This window comes from Mauremys mutica, chromosome 7 (genome assembly GCF_020497125.1).
Source record: "Mauremys mutica isolate MM-2020 ecotype Southern chromosome 7, ASM2049712v1, whole genome shotgun sequence".
In the NCBI taxonomy this organism is placed as follows: Eukaryota; Metazoa; Chordata; order Testudines; family Geoemydidae; genus Mauremys; species Mauremys mutica.
In genome coordinates this window covers 40,526,730-40,550,145 of record NC_059078.1, presented here as the reverse complement: position 1 = coordinate 40,550,145, position 23,416 = coordinate 40,526,730, and the positions used below count along the sequence as shown (strand labels likewise).

General features: G+C 40.8%; 1 protein-coding gene across 5 annotated transcripts in view; it reads left to right on the top strand.

Annotated features, from left to right (window-relative positions):
* The first annotated feature begins 7,397 nt into the window (after positions 1-7,397).
* Positions 7,398-23,416, top strand: part of SLC6A1 (solute carrier family 6 member 1) — a 176,777-nt gene continuing 160,758 nt past the window's right edge. For 2 of the 5 annotated variants that reach the window (XM_045025843.1, XR_006581323.1), the window contains exons 1-2: positions 7,642-7,807; positions 12,437-12,790. The gene's annotated coding sequence lies outside the window, so the exon portion shown is untranslated. Of the gene's footprint in view, positions 7,430-7,641; positions 7,808-12,436; positions 12,791-23,416 lie in introns of those variants that run through there. The other 3 variants (XM_045025844.1, XM_045025847.1, XM_045025845.1) reach the window with 3 other exon arrangements.

The following is a 23,416-nucleotide window of genomic DNA, read 5'->3' as shown; positions in this document are numbered from 1 at the left end:
CACACAAGGCAATTGGGCTAGCCATGGACTAAGGTTCTGATCCATGGAAGAATCTGACCCTATATGCCCCTGAAGTAACAAATATATCAACAAACCAGTGTTATTAGTTCCCTGGTACAATTAAAAAGTAAGGGAAATAGACATCAACTAAAATATTAATATCATCTGAGACCACATAGAAAGGAAAAAATCAATCTATTAGAGGATAACAGGATAATCCAATTATTACTCACAACATAAACACTCATAATTAATGGGAAACAATATTAGTCAGTTAACATAGTTACTAGATCAAAACTCATAAGCAAGTCACTGATGATTCTGAGCAATCTGTCAGCCCAGGCATAACTACTTGTGTATCATAATGATGATTAAGCAATTTTGTGAGTGAGCCCCTCTATCCATGTTCCCTAGTATTGAACATCAATGTTTACATTGCTGTTTGTTGAACATGTTTTAAACATTGATTCTCCAAAAGTCTTGAGTCTACAGAGAGAGGAGGGGGGAAAAAAACATTTAGAAGATAGATTATGGCCAGATGGTTCACAAATGCTGGGTGGATTTGTTGCCCAGGGATAGGACAAACAATAGCCTATCAATCCACCCACCTATACCTTCTGCTTGAGGGAATCCATTATGGAACAAGAATATAGGAAAAAGACATCCAGTCTTCCTTTGACAAATTTATGACAAAGCGATGGATATTTGTTTATCTTGAGCTGTTACAGATTTTGTCAGTGATTCATTGATGTTAGAAGGCACTGTGACAGGGGTCGGCTCTAGGCACCAGCTAAACAAGCAGGTGCCTAGGGCGGCAAAATATATGGGGCGGCATTATGCTGGGGCCTCAGCTCATACCTCAAGCAGTGTCCTGGGCTGGATCCTGACTGCCCCGGAGGGCTGTAACCAGCCTGTTCCGCCGCAAGTGCGGCGGGGCAGGGAGCCGACTAAGTGGGGAGCATGTCCCCGCTGCTCTCCTGCAGGCAGCAGCCACCCCCCACCCCTCAGGCGGGAGCCAGTAGTGTGGCCCTGCCCCAGCTGCAGAGGACAGGCCACTCCTCCTCAGCTTATCCCCACTGCTGTAAGCTGAGGAGCAGCCCGTCCTCTGCAACCGGGGCAGGGCCGTGCTACCGGCTCCACCTGGGAGGGTGGGGGTGGCTGCAGACTGCGGGAGAGCAGCGTGAACAAGCTGAGGAGGAGCAGCCCATCCTCTGCAGCTGGGGCAGGGCTGCACTACCGGCTCCGCCTGGGGGGTGGGGCGGGATGGCTGCTGACCATGGAAGAGCGGTGGGAGCCACTAGCGCGGCCCTTCCCCAGCTGCAGAGGATGGGCCGCTCCTCCTCGGCTTGTCCCTGCCGCTCTCCTGTGGTCAGCGGCCACCCCCACAGGTGAGAGCTGGTAGCGCGGCCCGGCTCCGGCTGCAGAGGACGGGGGGAACATGGCGCCCTGGCGGGCCGCTCCTCCTCGGCTTGTGCCCACCTCTGCCGCCTGCCGCCGCCTCCTCCTCCCCTCTGCGCCGTCTCCTGCCAGAGGAGGGGAGCAGAGCGGCAGCCTGGGCTGAGCCCAGCTCATGCTGGGGCCAAGGCGAAGACCAAGGATGAGCGGGGCTGGGATCCAGCAGCAGCCCCAACCCCTGGCCCTGGGAGCGGCGGTGATGGGACATGAATCCACCTCAGGCCAGATCCGCAGCAAGGTAAGAGTTGGGCCAGGTGGGAAGGTCCCAGGGACCCCTGGGGAGCTTCTGCCTGCTGGAGCCCCAGAGCCTGCTGCCTCCCTCCCCAGCCCCACACAGCACTCCAGTGCCTGGAGTCTCCTTCTGCCTCCCCTCCTGCAGGGGGCGAGCGACCTGGCAGAGAGGGGCAGCATCTGTCCAGCAAGCCCAGCACCTCTTCCTTGGCTCCTCCAGCCCCAGAGCTCTCTCCATTGCATGCCCCTCGGGTTCCCAGCTGGGCGGCCTCAGCACTGGGAAAACACCAGCAGGGCTGGTCTAGTGTGTATCCGAGCTCGTAGTGAGCTCTCTCGCCCCAATGACTAGCGCCTTACCTATGGCAAGTACAGTAGTGCAGTAGGAGTGTGATGTGAAAAATATCATGTCACGTTGTGACATGGTCACTCAAATCATGATTACATGTGTGTACTGTGCTGCCCTATTGGTGCCATTTGTGCTAATTTCCATTTTGCGTCGGTGCCAGTGGTTACGGGGCTAAAATGCCTGGACAAAAATGAAAACTACTTGTTAAAATTAAATGTTAATTACACTATTAGGAAATTGTTTTATTTCACTAACTACAAATTCTGTTTTCATTTTTAAAAAATTTTAAACAGTCAAAACAAAACTGCAAAGTGCAAATGTGTAAAAGCCAAAAAAAAAAAAAAGCAGGGGGGCAGACAAATTTTTTTTTTTTTTTTTTGCTGGGGCAGCAAAAAACCTAGAGCCGGCCCTGCACTGTGAACATTGTTTGACCTTCAGGACATGGCAATGATGCCCTGAGCATCACCACATAACATATGAGATTTACTCTTCCACTGCAATGGGAATTACTTTAATCCCTCAGTAGGAGAATAGGGCCCTACATGCCATCTAATTCCAGGCCCAAGCAATCCCCTCCTGTGTTGTGGAGAAAGATACACTGATGTAGAGTTCAAACACTAACCCTGTTAAGAGAGCTTCACATAGTCTAGTGGAAAGGAGGACCAGGGATGACTGCTAGAGACTAAGATCTCAATTTTGAATGTTAACAGTATAGACAGAGTAATGTTGAAGGTATTGCTCTTGACATACAAAAGGCTCCTCCAGACAGCAGTCAACCACTGTTCCACTGGGACTAGCAAGAGCATGCTATCTTCGTATCTTTCTTTTGGATAGATTGTAATAAAATCAAGGGATATTTCATTTTTAAGACTGAAGGGTGCAGAGTGGTGGTAAGAATTCATGTGGGATGATCTCCCAAGAACTCTTCTAAAAGGAGATATCTGCTCTGGTAAAACTGAATTAAATGTTCTGGACCAAAATCTCTTTTGATGTAAACAGGCATTTCTCCACTGGCTTCAATGCAGTTGCACCAATTTACACCAGCAGATAATTTGGCCTTTGTGTCTCCTTAAAGGGATAGTACCCATACAGGAAAGCAATTGCCTAGCTGATATGCCCAAAGGCATCTAAAGTCTTAATGGTTTAAGACCTGTCTACTTTGTAGGTGTAATCAGCCCTCTGAATTGCTATTGGAATCCAGTAGATATGGTCATAAAACATTTTCGGAAGACACCATCTCCAGATCAAATTTCTCTTTCATTTCCCCAATAAATGTATGGAGAAGGCTGTGGAATGTAAACATATAAAAATGGGGACTAGTTCATATTGTTCTAGGGTAAGAAGCAGCCGAATCCACATCAATCAATGGCCAAGATTAGCCATAACAATAATAATCCAATCTTGCAGCCGCATGGTCTTGAAGAGCAGAGCTAATGTATGGATACATTTGCTGTCCAGTCCAGCAAATTTCAAGCAAGTTCATGACTAGAACTGACATGCATGAATGTCTTCCTCTTTAGAAGTCTTTCTAAAGCATATTACCATTATTTTCCCCCCAAGTAGCATCCATAACATGTTAGGCGTATGATGGTTGTGCCAAGAGGACACAATCAGGATCAGGGCTCCAGTGTGTAATCTCGGTAAAAAACGGTCCTGCCCTGGACAGGCTAAGTCAAATACGGTGCCTGCCATACAACCTATTTTTTTTAAAAAACGACTTGCTCAAGAAAACTAAAAATTCATTTTATGTCACCATAGAAATGTGTATGGGGAGGGGGAAGGGATTAGGGCCATATACTGAAGCTCTTACTCAGTACTTATTCATGCAAAACTCCATGGTCTTATCTGAGGACAGAATACTGAATGATAGTTGCAGGTGATCTCTCCTGAAATCAATAGGAATTACTCATACATGCTTCAAGGCAGATTTTGGCCTACTGTAAGAACCTTAGTGTATATGGCCCATGGTTGGTTATATCTCCATCACTTCATTTTGACTAGTTTCCCAAACCTTCATTTCTCTAACAGGTTGCAACACAAGAAATATTCAGCACCAGTGAGTAAAGATATTGAAAGAGGCTGCCATGTTAGTAACTTCTTCCAGAACAGCAGCATTAATCTGGTATGCTATTTACCCTACCTTTTGTTAGTGCTGATGAATTCAGAGAATCAGAAAATATCACCATATAGTAAATGGTGCTGAATAAACACCTTTATGATGATTAGAAACGCATTTCAATTGCTTGCTTCTTTTTGATGGATAAGCAGAATAGAGAAATCATGGTTGAGGTACTCCTAAAATGTGCCTATTTTGGCAGCTTGGTCAAAAGCAAAGCTGACACAGCCGCAGAAAGAAAGCAGCTTTCCCAAAGATTAGCAAAAGTAGGACCTTATCTGAAATAAAACAAACTGACTTATCTTGGGAAAAAACCCTGTAAGATGTCCTCAATTTCTCTTGCTGAAATCCTGTTACTAGTTGTCACATCTTCCACTCATTTCAAATGGACCCTTGGGAAGTCGACACCAACATTTTTTTTCCCTAGATGTTGTCACTTCTCTCACATAGCTATAGTCTAACTGTAGTTTATAAAATTCAGTTACATAGGAGAACATTTGGCTTTTAAGTCGGACATTTTTTGACAAGGAAGAATGTGTTTTGATACTATCGGGTACTACATTTATAAAAGCCTTATAAATAGAGCTGGTTGGGAATTTTCGATAAAATATTTTGTCATTGGGAAATGCCGACTTGTTGTAACTGACTGTTTTCATGAAAACAGTCAGTTTCAATTAATTTTTCAACTCAAAAAAAGGTTGGAAAAAAGTTTTTAAATTGCAGAGAGGTATTGTTTTGACATTCTTAAATGAAAAATTTTGGTTGTGGGGTTTGGACCAACTTTTTGTTTAGAAAGTTAAGGTAACTAGAAAAAAAATCTGAACATTGTTTCAATTTCAAAATGTTTCAATTGATCAAAACTACTTAAAAATGTGATTCATTAAATTTTTCAAGATTTCATCTTTGTCCTAATGTGAGATGGGAATTTTCTTAATTAAAAAAAATGTTCATGGGCTGGAAAAAACATTTCCTGAACATCTGTATGTGTGGAAGCCTTCTGTAGGGGAACTAACTTGAATAGAGGAATGTAGCAGAGCATGAATAACATGAGGGTGCTTTTTATTATTATTTATTTTATTAAAGTTTCAGTACAGTAACTCCTCACTTAAAGTTGTCCTGGTTAATGTTTGTTGCTGATCAATTAAGGGAACATGGACATTTAAAGTTGTGTAATGTTGTTCCCTTCTAACGTTGTATGGCAGCCACCTGCTTTGTCTACTGCTTGCAGGAAGAGTAGCCTGTTACAGCTAGCTGGTGGGGGCTTGGAACCAGTGTGGACTGGCAGTCCCCTAAGTTCCCTGTGCAGCAGCTACCTGCAGTTCAGCTGTGTCCCTCCCCCCACTGCCATGTGCTGCTCCTGCCCTCTGCTTTGGAGCTGCTCCCCAAGACTCCTGCTTGCTGTGGTGGGGGAAGGAAGAAAGGGGAGGGGCTTATGTCAGGGTGTCTCTTTCCCCTGCTCCTGCACCCCACTTACCCCATCTTCCATAAAGCAGGGCTCAGGATGGAGGGTGCTTGAAGCAGCTGCCATCTCAGCAAGCTGATTTAATTAACAAGGCAATGTAGTTAAGGGAAATACACATATCTCCCGTCATTCCTGCTGCTTTGCAGAGTAAGAGAGTTAACCTTTGAGGGCTCAGCTGTCAGGGAAGTTGAATAAGGAAGCATTGAAGATTAATGACCCCGTCATCTGCTCTTTGGGTTGAGGTGCCATGAAAAAGAGGGTTGCTCTGGGCTTGTTGCCACCTAGACAAATGCACTAGGGGGGTCAGAGGTAACTGTGCTCCAGATCCTCCCAGGGAGCTAGACCAGGATCCCTCCACCAGCTAGAACCACCCAGTCTACAAGACCCAGTCTGCTAGTTCATCACTTATCAGCAAGGGAAATATCCCACCCTCTGACTCCTCCACCTCAACCAAGCTTCACAATCATCATCACTGTGTACCAGTATTAAATTGTTTGTTTAAAAACTTATACTGTGCATGGGTGTGTATATAATATAGTCTTTTGTCTGGTGAAAAAAATTTCCCTGAAACCTAACCCCCCTAATTTACATTCATTCTTATGGGAAAATTGGATTCACTTAACATTGTTTCAGTTAGTCGCATTTTTTCAGGAACATAACTACAATGTTAAATAAGGAGTTACTGTACAAAGCAAACACTGTTGATTTGGGCTAGTCTGCTGGAGGAATGTTCCCCACCTCCACAGACCTTCCAGCCGGGAAAGCCCTTTTACTGTACTGTCAGGGAAGTTGAATAAGGAAGCATTGAAGATTAATGACCCCATTATCTGCTCTTTGGGTTGAGGTGCCATGAAAAAGAGGGTTGCTCTGGGCTTGTTGCCACCTAGACAAATGCACTAGGGGGGTCAGAGGTAACTGTGCTCAAGATCCTCCCAGGGAGCTAGACCAGGATCCCTCCACCAGCTAGAACCACCCAGTCTACCAGACACCCCTCCAGGGCCGTTCCTGCCTGGGAAAAGTCTGCTGTGTAGACAGCAAACCCCCCTACTGCCCGTAGTCTCTCCTGGTGGAAAAGGGGACATCTCTCAAACCACAGCAGACCCCTTTCCCGTGGGCCCAGCCTAGCCTAGCGCTATTGCCAGCCCCTTGCTCCTGCCCCATCCCCCTCCGGCCCCTCCATCCTTCCCCACTTGGCCCCTCACCTCCTCTGTCCGTTCCAGTGGGGGGCCACTAAGCCCCCCACCTGCTGCCCTCTGAGCTGCTCCTTTGCCCCATCCCACAGTCACCCCAGCGCCTCCGCCGCCCCCTCCCCCTTTGCAGCTGTCTCTGATCTGCACCTACGGAGACACCTCCTCACCTCGCCAGCAGCACCCCGCCCCCGCTGCCCCATCCCCCCCAGCGCTGCGCCCCCTGCCCCCCATCCTGCCCCGGGGCGGGGGGCACGGGCAGGCGGCCGGCACGTGCCCGGCGCAGGGTCTCTGCCAGGCCGGGCTGGGGGCTGCCCGAGAGACCCGCCCCCCCCCGTTCTCGGACGGGTCCAAGCTCCGGCCCGGCCGGCGGCGCGGGACGCCCGGGCGAGGTGACGGGGGCCGGCCCCAGGTGCAGGACCCAGGCGGTGGGGGCGGGGCCGCTCGGCCCGGCTCCCCTCCTCCGGGTGGGCTCGCGCGTGCTGCGCGGGGAGGGCGAGCCAGAGCCCGGAGTGTGCAGCCGGCGCGAGCTTCCCAGGAACAGTCCTGTCGGGCAGGGCGAGCGGCGCGCGCGGGCTCCGGCACATCTGCCAGCGGCGGCGGCAGCGGCAGCCTCCTCGGGAGCCCGGCAGGTAGGTGCGAGCGGTTCCCCCTCCCGCAGCAGCGGCCCCAGCCAGAGCTGCTGCCGGGCGGTTTCTCCGCGCCCCGCGGTCCCGGGGTGCTTGGCTGGAGCCGGGGGCGGATGGACGGAGAAGTGTCGGGGTTGGCGGTGACGGTTGGGTCCGTTACACTCAGGGGTTCTCTCTGGGAACGACCCCCCCCCCCAGCGAGCCCGTCCCTGGCACTGGGTCGTGCCCGGGGACCCGGCGGTCCTGCCCCGAGAATAGCCTCTACCTGTGGCATCACCTGTCCTGCTCGTGCCTCTCGCCTGAGTCTGCTCTGAGGCCAGCCCTGTGCCCGCGAGCTCACTGTGTCTGCGACACTTGCCTGAAGTTCATTTACACCCTCCGGTACGTTGCGGGGAGTATGATGTGTGGGGAATGATTTGTGTTGCTTGTGCAGTTCTGAAATGCAGAATTTTTGAAAACAGTCTAGTGTGTAATGGGTGAGATGTTTCTAAAAGTTTGGTTTACAAGCTATCTTAATGCTTTGTGTGATGTGCATAAAAATTGGCTTTGATCAAAATTTAGGATTTTCTACAGAGTGAACTAAATATCAAGCTCAGTTTCTATTCCCATCTAAAAATAACACATAATTTTACTGCAGGTAACTACATCTTGGGGGGGGGGTTATATGCAACAATATCAAATTGTGGACAGTTGCAAAAAGGGAATCTAAGACTCTTGGCAACTATAAAAAGGCAACTAAGGTGGAATTGAAACTGTGATATCCTGGTAGTAGCTATAATCTTAGATTTCATTATATCAAATCTTAGAGGACTATTCCTTCATTTAAAAGACCAGGTTATAGATTTAGAGTTAGCTTTGCTGCACATGCATATATTTTTTATTATATGTATGTAAAGCAACCACCAGACACCTGTTAGGAATACTGCATATCAGCCTATCACATAGATTTGTCTTCTTGCTGAGCTATTTGCTGAACATTTCCTATTTTCTCCCTGTTTGCACCCTGTCATGTTGCTTTCCTCCACAATGTTATCAACAGTGGCACAGAATGCTTGGGATGCTCCTAGATGCCAAGAGCTTTGGTAATGAAGGTCAATGAACAGGAATTTGCCTAATGCCAGTGCAAAGTCATTCCTGTTCCCAGTTTTCTCCCCAGAGGGTAACTGCTTGAAGGTGTTTAACCCCAGCCTAACCTGATTTTTACCTGTACATTTTGGATTGCAGAAGTAGTTAGGTCTCACAGGCACTCTTAAGCCCCTTTCAAGAACTGAATCAGTTCTCTCTGTTCCTCATTTTGTTATTCACTAAGCTAAACACTGACTTCTTGTTAATGTTAAATTTTTGTTCTATTGAAGTAGACAGGGTGAAGAGATCAAAAAGTTGTCAACATGAAACAAAATAGCGTTGTTAACTTGAATGACTAAAATAATATCAGACTCTTACACGAAAGAGCTACTGTTTATGTCACTTTTATTTCATGAACACGATAGTTAACCTGTTTACAAAATAATAGGCATTGATGGTTCTGATGCTCTTCACCATCTTTTTTATTTTTGTTTGAGTTGTTTTTTTATTGTTTGAGGAAGGGTGGTGAGGCGTTATTGGAGATCTAGAGAGTAGTGGTTGGAATATTTTTCTCTAAACAATGCATTGGAATGTGGCAAACGTTCTATGAAGACACAAATTTCAAATGAGATGCTAAGGGAATGGTTGACAGAGCAGTCTGCATCTGGATTTTAAAGAGAAATTGTTCATTCAGCTAAATATGTTCATGAACTTCAGTTGATGGTGTTAATGTTTGAAAAGAGTGAAGTGTGTCCGTTTAACAATATGTACAATGAAAGTGCTGGAAATTAGATTTTTTTAAAAAAATTATATCTATATGGATGTTTTCTTGTATGTTAAATGTAACTTGCATATTGTCAGTCCTTTTGTTATGTATGAAACAGTTCTTGAAAAAAAAAGGTGAACTATAATTAACTTTTTAAAATGAACAGAGTCATTGTTTAGATCTGTTTAACAAGCTACAATATTGCCCTGTTTTATAAAGAACAATTCATTGAACAAAAATGAGCAGAGGTTTTTTCAAGAGTAAGTTGAGCATTCTTTGGATATTATCTGAATCATATGTATCTGGAAAACACACAATGAAACTCTAGATATGATGACATAAAATTTTCCCAGTGTCTTAATAAAAGTATTTTTTTTACAGAAGATGAGATAACATTTTAAATCAACATGATTGCGCTTCAGTTTTGGTCTAAAATTAAAAAACATACTGATTTGAAAACATAGAGATAGCTTAGTAACATATTTATAGGTTGTTAATGTGTTTCCAAGAGTTATAATTTCAATTCACTTATTTCTTTGCTTAGCTGCATTTGAACTTAGATTTAAATCTATGTTCTCAATAGAGATGAGTGAACTTTAAAGAAAAACAGGTCAGGCATAGATTCCGGGCATCTAACCCTTTTTGGATGCCCAGAAATAGGCGCCAGAAATAGCATGACAAATTTCTTTTTCATGAACAAAGCTTTTTTTCTTTTAAGGGAGAAAGAAGCTTCATAGAATCTTTACAGATATCAGAGCCTTGTGGAATGGATGTTTCTAGCTTATTTTATTAGAATTAATATAGCTAGTGTAATTTCTACTTTTCTGCTGTTAGACTTAGGGCCGCTTGACTTCAGAAGTATGAGATTATTGGGGTTTATTTTAAAATAAAGATTTTTCTTTAAAAAAAATAAGATTAGCTTTGTATGCAGCACGTGAGCTTTTTCCTTAGAGGCAGACACTGCTCATCTGTAGAAAAAAGGTTTTGGGGCATTACATGTTTGGATATTGCCAAAAAAACCCAAAAGAAAATACCAGGAATGGAACAAATTTGTTACTTGTTTTTTTCTCAAATGGCTACTAAAAAAGCAGTTGGATTGACATAAGGTATAGTAAAAATAGAACTATCTTATTATTTGAAACAACAGGTAGAATTAAACTACAACATGCCTTGTTTTTCAGGACTAAATGATTAGTTTATCCTACAGTAAATGGAACAGATCATAACCTCTTCCAGTGCTTTCTTTGTTCTCTATTAGACTGTTTCAATTGCCAAGAAGCGATGATTTTTAATCCCTAAATAGATGACGTCATAATGACATCATCACATCCTTCATTTGATTGATTCTCATAAAAGAACAGTAATGAGATTTGATATGCATGTCTTAAAATTCTCCCTTCCCTTCAGGGAACTGCCTGACCTGCATGGCAAATTTCAGTGAATAACACTGAGTTCCAGCAAAAAAAGACATTCCTTTTTGGAAGGCGCAGGGGGACATGTAGGAGCAATGGACTGATCCTGATCCTTAGAATTTAAGGACTTAGATGATGAAACTTCAAATGGGGAGAACATATCTAGAAGTGTAGACATTGACCAATATTTTCAAACCTGGTGCTGCTAAATCCATGTGTAGACACCTAAGTAAAGGTGACTTGATTTTCAAAGGTGCTGGGCATATTCAGTTTACACTCACTTCAGTTGGATTTGTGGAAGTTCAGCACTTCTGAAAATCAGGCCATTTTTATTTATGTACCCAAATATGGGTTTGGATACCTGAGTTTAGGCACCCAGGTTGGCAAATGTTGATCATTAAGCACAAATATATCTGAAAGCTTCCCCCACAAAAAACCTACCAATCAAACCAAAATATTAGCTATAACTGTAACTGGGTATGATCTGATGATAATTGCAATGTTCGTTTTCTATATTGATAACTATAAACTCTAATTAAAATAGTTGAACCTCTGATATAGTTGTATTAATACAGCAGAATTCTCCTATCATGAGCTTAGACTTAATGAAACTCGGTTTATTGAGAAGCAGAGCAACAATCCTAAAATTTTTCAGTGCATTATTGTGTGAACATTGTAATTCTGATTATAGTAAACCCCGTTTATAATGGAATTGTTCCTTCATTTAAATTTCTGTAAGAAAATTTCATTGTTTTTCATAAGGTAATCTGGTACATTTTTTAATTTTTAGTACAAATTTTTGGTATCATGTTTATCCCACTAAAGCAAGGGTTTTAAAAGGAAAGACATGTCATTTAAATGATGGCCAGGGTAGGCGGCTGGTTTATAGAGCAGCTTGGGTATTTTTGCACAGATCTATAAATACTTATAGAATTCTATAAGTATATGATAAATCATATGCAGCTGATTTTATACACCCTCTTATCTTACTCAATAATTGAATATAATAAATATGAAATAATTCTGAGATTCAGCTATCAGCTTAAGTGAACTGTTCTTAATAAACTTGGAAGGTTTTTATTTCATTTGTGTGTGTGCGTGTGTAAATTCTGCTTTATCTCTCTTTATACAAGTATTACGCATGATGAAAGACAGGGGAAAGCATTGTTTTCATGTTGCTGTTGGTTCTTTATTGGGTGTTAAAGAATGAAGCCCACCTCTTATAAGCACCATCCTGGTGACTGCAGTTACTGCTCTCATCTTTGATTCTCAAAGACAACCACCAAGTTTGGTAAATATCATGGCTTCATAGAACTACATTTCAAAAGAAGCCAATGATTTAATAACCGTGGACAGGCTAATCTCAATGCAAGATCTGGCGTTGAGTTGAATTAATGAGATCAACCTATTTACTTAAGACAGAGAAATGTTACATCAGCAAGCCTGTCAACTTCTGTAGTTCACCAGTGTTGAATTAGGAATGGTTGAGTAGTGATTGGGCATAGGCATTGTTAACAATCAAGGGGGGTGGTTGTTTCATAATTGAATCCATAAATGGTAGGCACCCACAAGTTATTGGTGCCAGATACATTTCTAAATAAATCCCATAAGCCTGTCTGCACCCATCTTGCCTGAAATGACAAATTTTCATGAGCTGTAAACCTGTTCTAAAATAACTCAAGTATGAATGAACAATAGAACCCTGGTGTTAGAGAGAATCCTGATTTGATAATATTCCATGGAAACTTCTTTTCACTCTCCTCTCAGGATTTGCCACATGCTGTGAATCTTCTAGCTTGTGCCTGCATTGCACATTCAAAACAAAAGATGGGTTTGGACTTTGTGAAACATCTATGCCTTCTGACTGAATTTTAGATGATCTCCAATGACATTTACATGGTTGTGCTGTAATGCAGTGACACATTTGGTTATATAAAATATGGAAAGCCAAGCATCTCAGAACCTTTTCTGAATGCTTTCTACTAGAGACTATCAAAGCATGATGACTGTTACTGCAATGATGACCTTCTTGAACATGAGATGACTGCACCAATTTGGCCAAACAGAGAAGGACAATGAACATTTTCATTACTGTGACAGAATTCATTTTGGAAAAACAAGGTCAGTTGTGGCAATTGTTGAAGAAAATGAAAATGAGGCAATAATATCTTGTCATTGTACTGATATAATACAAAAACTGCACATCTTGTCTGCTATCATTACATTATGTAAAAATTCAAAAGGATGTAAAGCAGAACTTCATGCAAATCAGCAGTTACTGTATCTATGTTATGTCTAATAGTTAACACAAATTAATACATTTCAAAAGTAAAAACAGTATAGTGACTGAAATATTCTGTTCCATTTGCTCTCTAAAGAATTATCTTAATCTGAAAAGGATATGAGTAGGCAGAAAATGTTATGCTTGTTTCCCATTTTGTTTTGGGCTCTAAATCAGAATAAATGTAGACATTGAATAGATTATTACTGCTCATAAATCAACTTTTAGTATTTTTCCATGTTTACTCTATAAAGGAATTCATCACGGAACATGAGACTTCTTCACACTGTTTTTACTGGTTCACTTAATAGGAACAAAATGTATAGCCACTCTTTAGAAGTGTGTTTCTTTCAGATGAATCAAAAGTTATGATGTCTCCTTAGGTTAGGGAGCAAATCAACTTGACTAATTGATGCAAAACTTCTGTTAACTTCAGGGGAAGTTTTCTTTCAGGATTTGGTCCTAAACTTACTAGTGCTGAAAATGATTAAAAAGTCATTTTAGGTTTTTTCCTCCACAAATTCAAAAGTATCAAGAAGTTCAAACATTGATTTGTAAATAGTAGTGTTAGCAATGAAATGTGTGAGATTGCAAAGAACCACTAGCATTTTGTAGGGATATTTTGTGGTGATGCAAAATTAATTTGTAATGATTGTAACAATTATTTAAAATGAGGCAAATACACAAGCTTGTGAAAATGAGGATGCTGACAGCATCGGCAATGGTAATTGTGTAATCTGTAAGCCAGGGACTAAATACTGCTCAGTAACACTAGTATAGCTGGAGTAACTTCATTAGCTTTCATGGTAATACTTTGGATTCTGCCCAGGGTAACTGGCCCAACATAGAAATCAGAATTTAAATTGTCTGACTATGTTTCTGTTCCAATTTCTCACACTGCCAGTGTGATCAGCTTTTAACATGAAGAGACTCTGCAGGGTTTAGCTATAATTCTGCTTTCATATTGGTTCACTCATAGTTCTGCAATACAAAACCCATCATATGTATTTTCATTTGGAAACCTGGAATGCACAAAAGATGTAGATTCTGTGGTAAAAGGCAAATGTTGCACACCAGCTGCTAAACCACTTCCAGTATTCACTTCAGCATTTTGTAAATGGAATATTTGTCTTGCTCTTAAGAAACCCAGATGTGCAACTGTTGTTCATGAAAATAGAGTAATTAATCAAAACCATATTTCTATCTGACTTTAAGTAGGCATTATCCACTACATAGATTCAGATGTAGGTCTTGACAATTTAACTTTAAGATTTAAATCTCAATAAGCAAGAGACTCATTTCCATGTTTATTGTTCTGAAATCATTTTGAGGCACTGAATAACTTCTCAAAAAGAATATCTGTTGCTGGACAATGAATTAAAAACACTACAGTATATTTTTAGTCATTTCAAATTGTGAATAAATGTTTAACTTTTACTCTCACAATTTTATTCGCAAGAAATCCAGTTATTTTTTATAACCTTCACACTTTGTTACTTAAGCCTGAGTGTAACCTAAACTATAGAATGATCCTTGTTTAAAAATAGGTCGATAAATATAAATTTGAATGATTCATCAGATGTAAAGAATACCATAAATAAAATCAAGCCCCACCTCTGTACTTTTAAGCTATATTATTTTGATTATCATATTTTATGAAAAATATGTAATTTAAAATATGGAGAAATCTGGTCAAGTTTTTACTTTTCTTTTTATTTTTTACACCACTTGTTAAAAACACAGCAGATGTTGTAATAAGGGTACATAAGGAAGGGAGTAAAGATTTTTTTTAAATAGAAAAAGTATTAATTCCATTTGATATTGGCAGACACTGCAAAGGCAAATTATTCCCAGTATGTATATAATAGTTAATTATATAGCTCCGTAAACTAATGTGACAAAAGAAAAACTGTGCACAGTAAAAAGGTAGAAGAGCCTCTTTTGGAATGGTTGAATATTCAATCAGAAGCAAGAGTACATGTCAGAAACCTATTTACTTGGGAAGTTTCATTTTAAAAAGTAAACATACCTTTTCAGACAGACTGTATGTCTGTTACATTCCATCTCTTTGTGGCTTTTAAGGGAGAAAACAGAAATATAAGATTTTCTATCACAAGGGCTGATCCTGCATTCCTTCCATTGACTTGTACATCTCTCTTGTTTAAATAAAATAACACAACTGACCCCAAGATGTGAACCTTTTTTCAAATATGTGTATTCTGCATTTATGCTATGTAAAAGTGTACTGTTTTTATGTGGTGTGTGTGGAATTGTGACATTTCTATTGCAATTTAAGTGTCTTTAGAACTCAGAATTGATACTTTGTGGGTCAGAGATTGTATTAAGATTTCCTTACAAACCAGAATCTTGGGACTGTTATTAGATAACTAGATTTTTCTGTCTACAATGGGGGTATAGCATCAATCTCATAACTGATATGCTTGCCTACAGGTGGATGGTATCTGTCTGGTATGTCTTTTAAATTTCTCACTACTATAATCCCATTTTTTCCACCAAGTGACTTCATTTTCTTTCTAATGTTTATAGTGAACTGGAAACTCTAATCCTGGATGGTGAAAACATTTTAGGGTTAAAAACATGGCCTCCATCTTTGGTCAACAGCAAGGGGGCACTGTTTAGTATGTTTCTCTTTTCCTGAATTTCTTTTCAGGCCATTGAAAGCCTAAGGAGACATTCAGCAAGGCAAAGATGCACAGATTCCTACTACTGTACTGATGATCAGCACAGACATTACTGAAAACATGCAGAGGCTTTGCAGCCTCATGTACGAGTAAATGTTATAAACGCCAGCGAGGGGTAGATACAATCAGATGAATACTTTTAATTATAATTGAAATAATTCCGAATGACCAGAGGGGGTTACTTTGATGAATATGCAGCTGGGGAAAATATTTATAATCCTGAAACCTCCGGAAACTAAAATAAACATTTTATTATCTAAATTATGTGTTTATATAACTAGAAGGATAGTAGGGGGATGGACCCTCAAGTAGTAGGTGTGTGTTATTCATTTGATATGTTCCTCCTTTTCAGCAGAGTGCAAAAGGTTAAGATAGTCTGAATCCTAATTTTGTTTAGTATTTATGCTAATAATAATGCTAATTTTATGTATATATCAAGCCACTATTAATTCAACAAAATAAACAACATAATAAATAAGTTACAACTATTAATGTTTTTAAACATTTTAATGTTTTAAATGAATGATAGCAGTATTTACTCGGGCCAGATTCTTTAAGGGCTTGACTGTTCAGAGTGCACACATCCCACAGTAAAGGATGACTAACGAGCCATTCTTCTTTGGGGCACTTTCGGATGCACAAAGCCTGTGCAACCATTATTGTCTCTTTGTGGAGTACAGTTTACTAGTTTACTCCCCTTTGGGCAGCCAACAATCTGGCTTAACTGAGGTGCATATGAGGGAGGGAAGGACCAAGGTCTCTCTCACCTCCTCCCCATCCCCTTAGCAATACCTTGCTCCCCCTGCAGCACAGAGAGGAAGCATTCAGAGTATGCCCAGTGGCACAGAGGCTGGAATTTTGTTCAGCTCTTACCTGGCCTGCGTAGGGGTGATTGGGGAGCTCTTTGTGCCCTCTACCCCTCATTGTTCACTTATATAATGGTCAGGCACAATATGGCCCTAAGTTTTTTCTCCAGGCCAAATTTTGCTCTGGACTATATAACTTAAGAGCAAGCTTTGACCTGTTGATTTCACTAGGAGTTTTGTATGAGTAAGGAGTTTGACCCTAAAATTGAAGGATAGAGTGAGCTTTCAGTTAAAACTTTAAAGATGTTTTAAGTTTATATAGCTCACATGATGGCCTCACTTCTTTTGCAATGCAGAAATTGTGCCTGCAGGTAATTGTTGCCACATATCTAGCACTTGGACAGCTATGTACGATATTTGTGTCTGAAACTGGGTGCTTAGCAGACTAAGCAGTGGATTGTCTCCTGTTAACTGCAGGCACAAAACATATGGGCAGCAAGGGAGACCAAGCTTAAGTCTGACTGATAATTCGGACAGAAGTGTATGATGTTAATGTTATTGGTGAACGTATGAAGTGATTTTTCTGTTGGCTTTTCTGAGTGCTTAACAAACTCACTGGCCAAGGGTGCGTAGGAAAGTTTCACATCAACCTCTGGAGTGTTTGGACTTTCATCTAGGCAATGAAAGTCCAAATCTTTCCAAATGTGACCCCAGTGTAGTGCTGTCTTCATGTATCCACAGCCAACCAGCCTGAAACAGTAGGCGGTTGTGAACTGCTTAAAGTCCAAATTGTAACTCCAGCCTGAGCACACGATAGGCCATATTCCATGAGTGGAGCCACTACCCAGTTGCTACTCAAGGAGTGCATAGGGGTCGCATGTGGAGCCGGACTCCACAGGGCAAAACGCTTGTACATCTGATGTGTGAGCTTTCAAAGTTCTGTCCCCACCCTCTCTATGCCCTGGAACCATGCTAGTTCTTCTATGGCCCTATAGGAGGGAATGGATCTTAAGAGAGGTGCAGAGTGGTTCTGTTCATCTCAATGAGGTGTTAACTCTGCAGACTGACTCTCCGGCTCACAGTAGGCATTTTGCCTCTTGCTGACAATGGGTGCAAGATGTAGCTAGAATAGTCAAGGACAAATTATGGTCAGAACTAGTTCAATATAACCATGGTTCTGAAACAGTGCTGAGCACAGTTTAAGGGAAAGTAGGAACCATTCATATTCGGCACAAGCTCAGAAACCCTTTTGTCTGCAATTGGTACACTTTCTAGTGCAGAGCACGTCTGAGTTTTTCATAGCGCCCCTAAAACCACTGCTTTCAAAGCATCATCCCTCCTACCCTGCCCAGCATGTAGTTCACATTTTCTAGCTTAGCAACTTATTGGATGACTTGGCAAGGATTGTTTTAATAAATTAGGTTACTTATTATCTGCCTGAAATTCCCTGGTTGGTGGCTCAGGGAGACTTTGAATTAAGCTGTACAGAGCATAATGAGGTTGTAGGAATACTTTGATGTGGAAATGCTTATATACAAAAATGGCCTGGACAATTATTGATATAGAATGTTTTCCCAAAGTGTTCTGGGACAATTTATATTAATCACATTCAGATTATACTGTAAAGATAATAAATTTGATAGTAGCACATCAAAACGCTCTAAATTCAATAGACAACATGAAAAGGTAAAATCGAAATAATTTTCTTCCTTCATTTTGTTGATACATTTATAGCTTACTTCAATCCTTTTTCATAGGCATGTTTGATATCTGCAGTAATGAGAAATTAATATTGCAATGCTACAGATTTGCAGAAAGATTTTATCTTTCATATAATTCGTACCGTAGCCATTCTCCACCATCAGATTTACTGAGACAGTGATTCATCTTCAGAATTGAATGTCTGCAATGAACTGTCACTACATTTGTCTGACTTAATAAAGATTGTTATATAAGAGTTGCTTCCCCTTAGCTGATTGAATTTAATTTCCCAGGCCACCTCTGCCTTCTAATACTGTTTATCAGCAAAGCAGAGTTTGCTGTATTTTTTGCTTTTCTGTTTGCATCTATACTTGAGGGTTATTAACACAAAGTAGCCCTGAGTGATGTCTTGGACACCAGAGATTCTAAAAGCCTGTAATAGCCATAATAATAGAGTTGGTTGAAGGATACTGGTTGCCTTGGTAACCAGGCATGTGCCATACAAGATAATGTACCTGCTATAGTGGAGAGATCTGTGCTGCATATTGATTGCAAGAGTTTTGAGTATTCACGTAAATGTATTTTACAATGCACGTTCCATCTACGACGTAATTGTGGCTTACTAAGCAGACTAACTGCATCCAAAACATCTCTGAACTTAGAGTACCTTGAAAACTAACTGTATTTTTTTAGGTTTGATTTGGGGGGTGGGGGCATTATTATAAGGGTAGTTTATACCAGATATGATCCTACAATTATTGTGGGCTTTTTCTAATTGAGTTAAATGATATTTCATCATCAATAGTCACACTGTGACTCTTTTTAGTCCTCTAATTCACACTGGAAAAATAGTGTGGGAAAACAATACTCCTGAAAACGAGGGGCTAACAGTGTTGGCTAAAACAATGCCTCTACTGAAGGATATTCTCCTGTGTGCAGAGGGACAGCACAAGGCACTTCTGTCCCATTTAAATCCTCAAAATGGGGCTCAAGTGGGATGTAAGTGGTGCATAGACCTTGTGAGCTAATATAAATTTCATCCACTATTAGCAGGACTGTGCCTGCTTCCCCACATGGCTCTTGATCTGGATTAACCCTACACTTAGAGTCCTGAGCTTCTTTTGAGCAGATCCCTAGAGATATCAAACTCCAGTTCGTCTGTGAGCTCCAACAGACCAGAATTTGACCCAGGTGTTCAGTGGTGAAATAAACTAAAATCATTAACCTGTACACCTAGACCAGATCCTCAAAGGTATTTAAATCAGATGGGAGTTAGGTGCCTAAGTACTGTTGTGGAATACGAGCCTGAACCCCCAAGAAACCACTTCAGGTGGCACGTCTAGGCTGATCCTGCACAACTGAAGCCAATAGGAATTCTGCCATTGGCTTCTGTGGGTGTGTGATCGGACCCATGATATTTAGCAAAGCATCTTGTCATTCAGATGTCTTCTACATTGTCCTCATTCCTCAGTGTTCCTCCTCTTTGTATCATTATTGGTGTACACTTGTCTAGGCTTGGCCAGATTAGAATTTGTTTGACATGTTACTATATTCATTCAATATATTTGGTGAACATTTACACACACACAATGAAAACATTCACAGCTAACAGGACATGTTCACAAATGATTCAAAAGCTAAAGAGGGAGCCAAAATCAATGGAACTTCTAGTTTAACATATCCTGCTTGGCCAAATCTAGTTTTGTTTTAGTCAGTTTTTTTATTTTGTTTGTTTAATGCTTGACATTCACATTTATCACAATATCAAAAGGCCTGGCCCAGATGGATCACTCAGGAAAGAATTCATCAGTGGCTCTTTTTCACAATATTGGTTATTTTATCAAAAAGTGTCTGAATTTTATTTTAAAAAATGACTTATTTCACTAAAAGTTCTATGTTCAACGATTTCTGGGTCCTAAATTAAGAAAAGGTAATAATTTGGCAAAAAAAAAAAAAGACACGTAGGACCAGCTCCTCTGTAGGTGTAAATCAGCAAGGCTCCATTGGAGTCAGTGAAGCTACACTTAGTTACATCAGATGAGAATTGGGCCCATGAGCTCAAAGACATTGTGTTCAATCTGAGGCATTATCTGTTCCCTGCCTAGGTGCACTTTGTTGGTCAGATTAATTCCATGGCAGTAACTCAGACTCACGACCCTGGAGGAAGAAAATCTTTTCCATGAGAGTCACAGCACCACAATGTGCCTTTAAGCCTCATTCTACCAGGGGGTTCACTGCTGCCCAAGATTGGGTGGTGCTTGCCAGGGACTGGTCTTATTCAGGACATTGACTGATTCAGGGCATCCTAGGGAATCTGAATGCAAATTAATCTGCCCTCCCAGTGTTGAACCCCTGGGAGAGTGTGGTAAACTATACACTTACTTGCCTACACCAGTCATAGGTTTGAATTAAACATTACCTTGTTCTTTATAGCTTGACTTTTTAAGGCAGTATTTGACACTGTTCATCTTATAAATCTTTTGCGTCACTTGCATGCAGTTTAGGGACTCTTGCATTGTATGAATGTAATTTTTCATTCTCAGAAGTATAGCTATAATGTTGAAATTGAATTTATGTTGTTTTATGGCATCAACCCTGCACAGATACAAATATCAGGGGTTATTAGTTTTGTTTTTATTACTTATGGAATATTATCAGTTTGAGGTGACTGCTAGAGAGGATAGATTTGGAAATGTTAGTTATCTCCAATAATTACTTGCCGGGTTGTGTAACTTAGTTCATTAGTACAAGAAATTTTAGAATGCAGTGCTCAGACGCTGTGAATTCAATTCTTCCTTTTGCTATTAATCCTGTTCTTAAATCATTCCATTGCCAGCTAGCAAAGTGCCTAGTTAACTTCATTGCTGACTTACGAAACTCCTAATAAAATAGGTTAAACTTAAAAAAAAACAAAAAAACAAAAAACAAAATTCCCCACAACTCTTGGTATGTTTTATAAGTCTATTTGAAGTCGTTGGATTTTGTGCAGCAATACTTTCACACATACTTTGTTTTTGCTTGATATTAACTGTCTGATCAAATTCTTTCTAGTGTTTAATTTAGAACGAAGAGACCATTGTTTGAGCCACTGTTACATTGTTTTCGATCCTGTGAACCATCATAAGATATTCTCATGAAGGATAACCTTTTGTGTTTGTACTCTATTTCAAAGACTTACAAGGATCTGATGCTTTCAGAACCTACTGTGTTTAAGTAGAACCATTAAGATTACTATTCCTTTTGCAGAGTTTACAACCATTGGAACTGATGGTTGTCATGACTATATATCCCACAAATTCTTATAGTCTCTTCTTATGCAGACCATAATTCTTATAGTCTCTTCTTATGCAGAATTTATATTGAAATTAGAACCATTGAAGTCCATGGAAGTTCTGCTTGAGTAAAAACTGAGTTTCTAATGCATTCTCAATTATACACATATTTGGCCAAGACCTGCATCTCTACTCATTTTGAGGAGTACTTACTTATATGAGCAGTCTCATTAAAGTTAATGAGACCACTTGTGTCAGTGAGTGGAAAATCAGGCCCGTGTAAGAAGTCCAACTCTTAACCACATATCTGTATAATTTTAGTGAACACACAGCGCAGTTTGTATCTTTTCTTACCTTTAGATATTTTCCCAATGTTCCATTTGACCCTGCTTAAGCTGGTTGCTTTGATTAGAAAATTTAGTCATCCATAAAATAAAAGTTGCTAAAAGAGTTGTTGGCTTTCCATTTAGCAGTGGATCCAGATTCTTTGGTTCAAGGCCCAGAAGACAAATGATTCCTTTGCCACGAGGAAAACAAATTAACAGTCCTAAATAAGATGCCACTTGTGACATATAGCTTAACAAAGGCTGTGCACCCAAATGAAAATAGGGGTCAATCATAGGAACAACACAGTGCCATGTCTTCTTAGCTTTGCATTGACATGTGGTAATGGCACAGTTAACTGTTGTCACTTCCTTATCACCTCTAGAGCATGAGCTGCTATTGTACTGCTTCCTTTCTAACATTTAGCATCTGTATCTGAATTAGTGACAGCTCTAAGTTAGCAGTGCGGTTTTCTATTTCCTGATGTTGCTTTCTTGCTTGATCCACCCTTTATAGGCCATTTCTTTCCAAGATTTGCAGCTAACATTGCAAATGAAAGCCATATATTCATCTAGGGCAGAGTCATTCCAACTGTATTCTAGCAGCTCACCTAGTACCCAGTCTAATGATGTCAAATGAGAAAAACCTGGATAATTTGAAGACTGAGCTGAAGATTTGAGACTTCAACTGATATGAAATACGACAACATGCCCTAGGAAGGCCTTTGCTTGTGGTGTGTATGTGTGTGCACATGCACACACTCTCTCTCTCTCTCTCTCTCTCTCTCTCACACACACAAAACTACAGAAAATCAGCATAGCCAACTAGGGTCAAAAGAGTGAATTCCCCCCAATGCATTTATGGAATACACAGAGGATCTTGATATTGCATACACCAGTATTTTGGCACAGTTGGCAGCCTGCTCCCTGATGTGCTGACACCCAGCTCCATAGCATGATGAGAAGAGCTGTGAGGCCATAAGCCTGCTTTCTCCCTGCTACCTTACTGTTAGGGGGGAGTAGTCTCTGCACTACCATGAGAATGGGGACTGCTGTTGTCTTTGATCTTTGTGTCCTCCTCATCCTCCCATGCTCACCAGCACTAGGGCCAGACATAAACTGGTCATTAATGTATTTATTCTGTCATAGGGGATGACATCAATAATATTGAAATATATGAAGCAATAAGTGGTCCTGTTGACTGATTAAATGTTGAAGAAAGGCAGATGCATTTTATAACCACAGAAGCTGTATATTGTGAGTATACTGCAGTACCCTGCAATTGTAAACTATTGAGGGGGCTTGAATCTAGAAACTTGTGGAAAGTAGGGATGACATCTGATCTTGTAGGTCTTTGTAAAGCTATCTGGCCATCTTGTTTTTCAGTCTTCACAGTGATGAATCCACAGTGGTTATTTTTCAGTCTAATGGTAGTGAACTTAAAAGTTACTAATAAACACTGCAAAAAGGGAGATCAGAGTTTAGGGATTCCCATACACCTGTGTATACATTTGCATAACCTACCTAAAGTTGTAAGAATCAAGTGACAGAACTGAACCAATGCAAACATGCACTTTCTGAAGTAAAATGTAAACACTGTCAAGAGTTACATAACAAGATAGAAAGGACACGTGATCCTCTCAAAAGATGCAGAAAATCAGT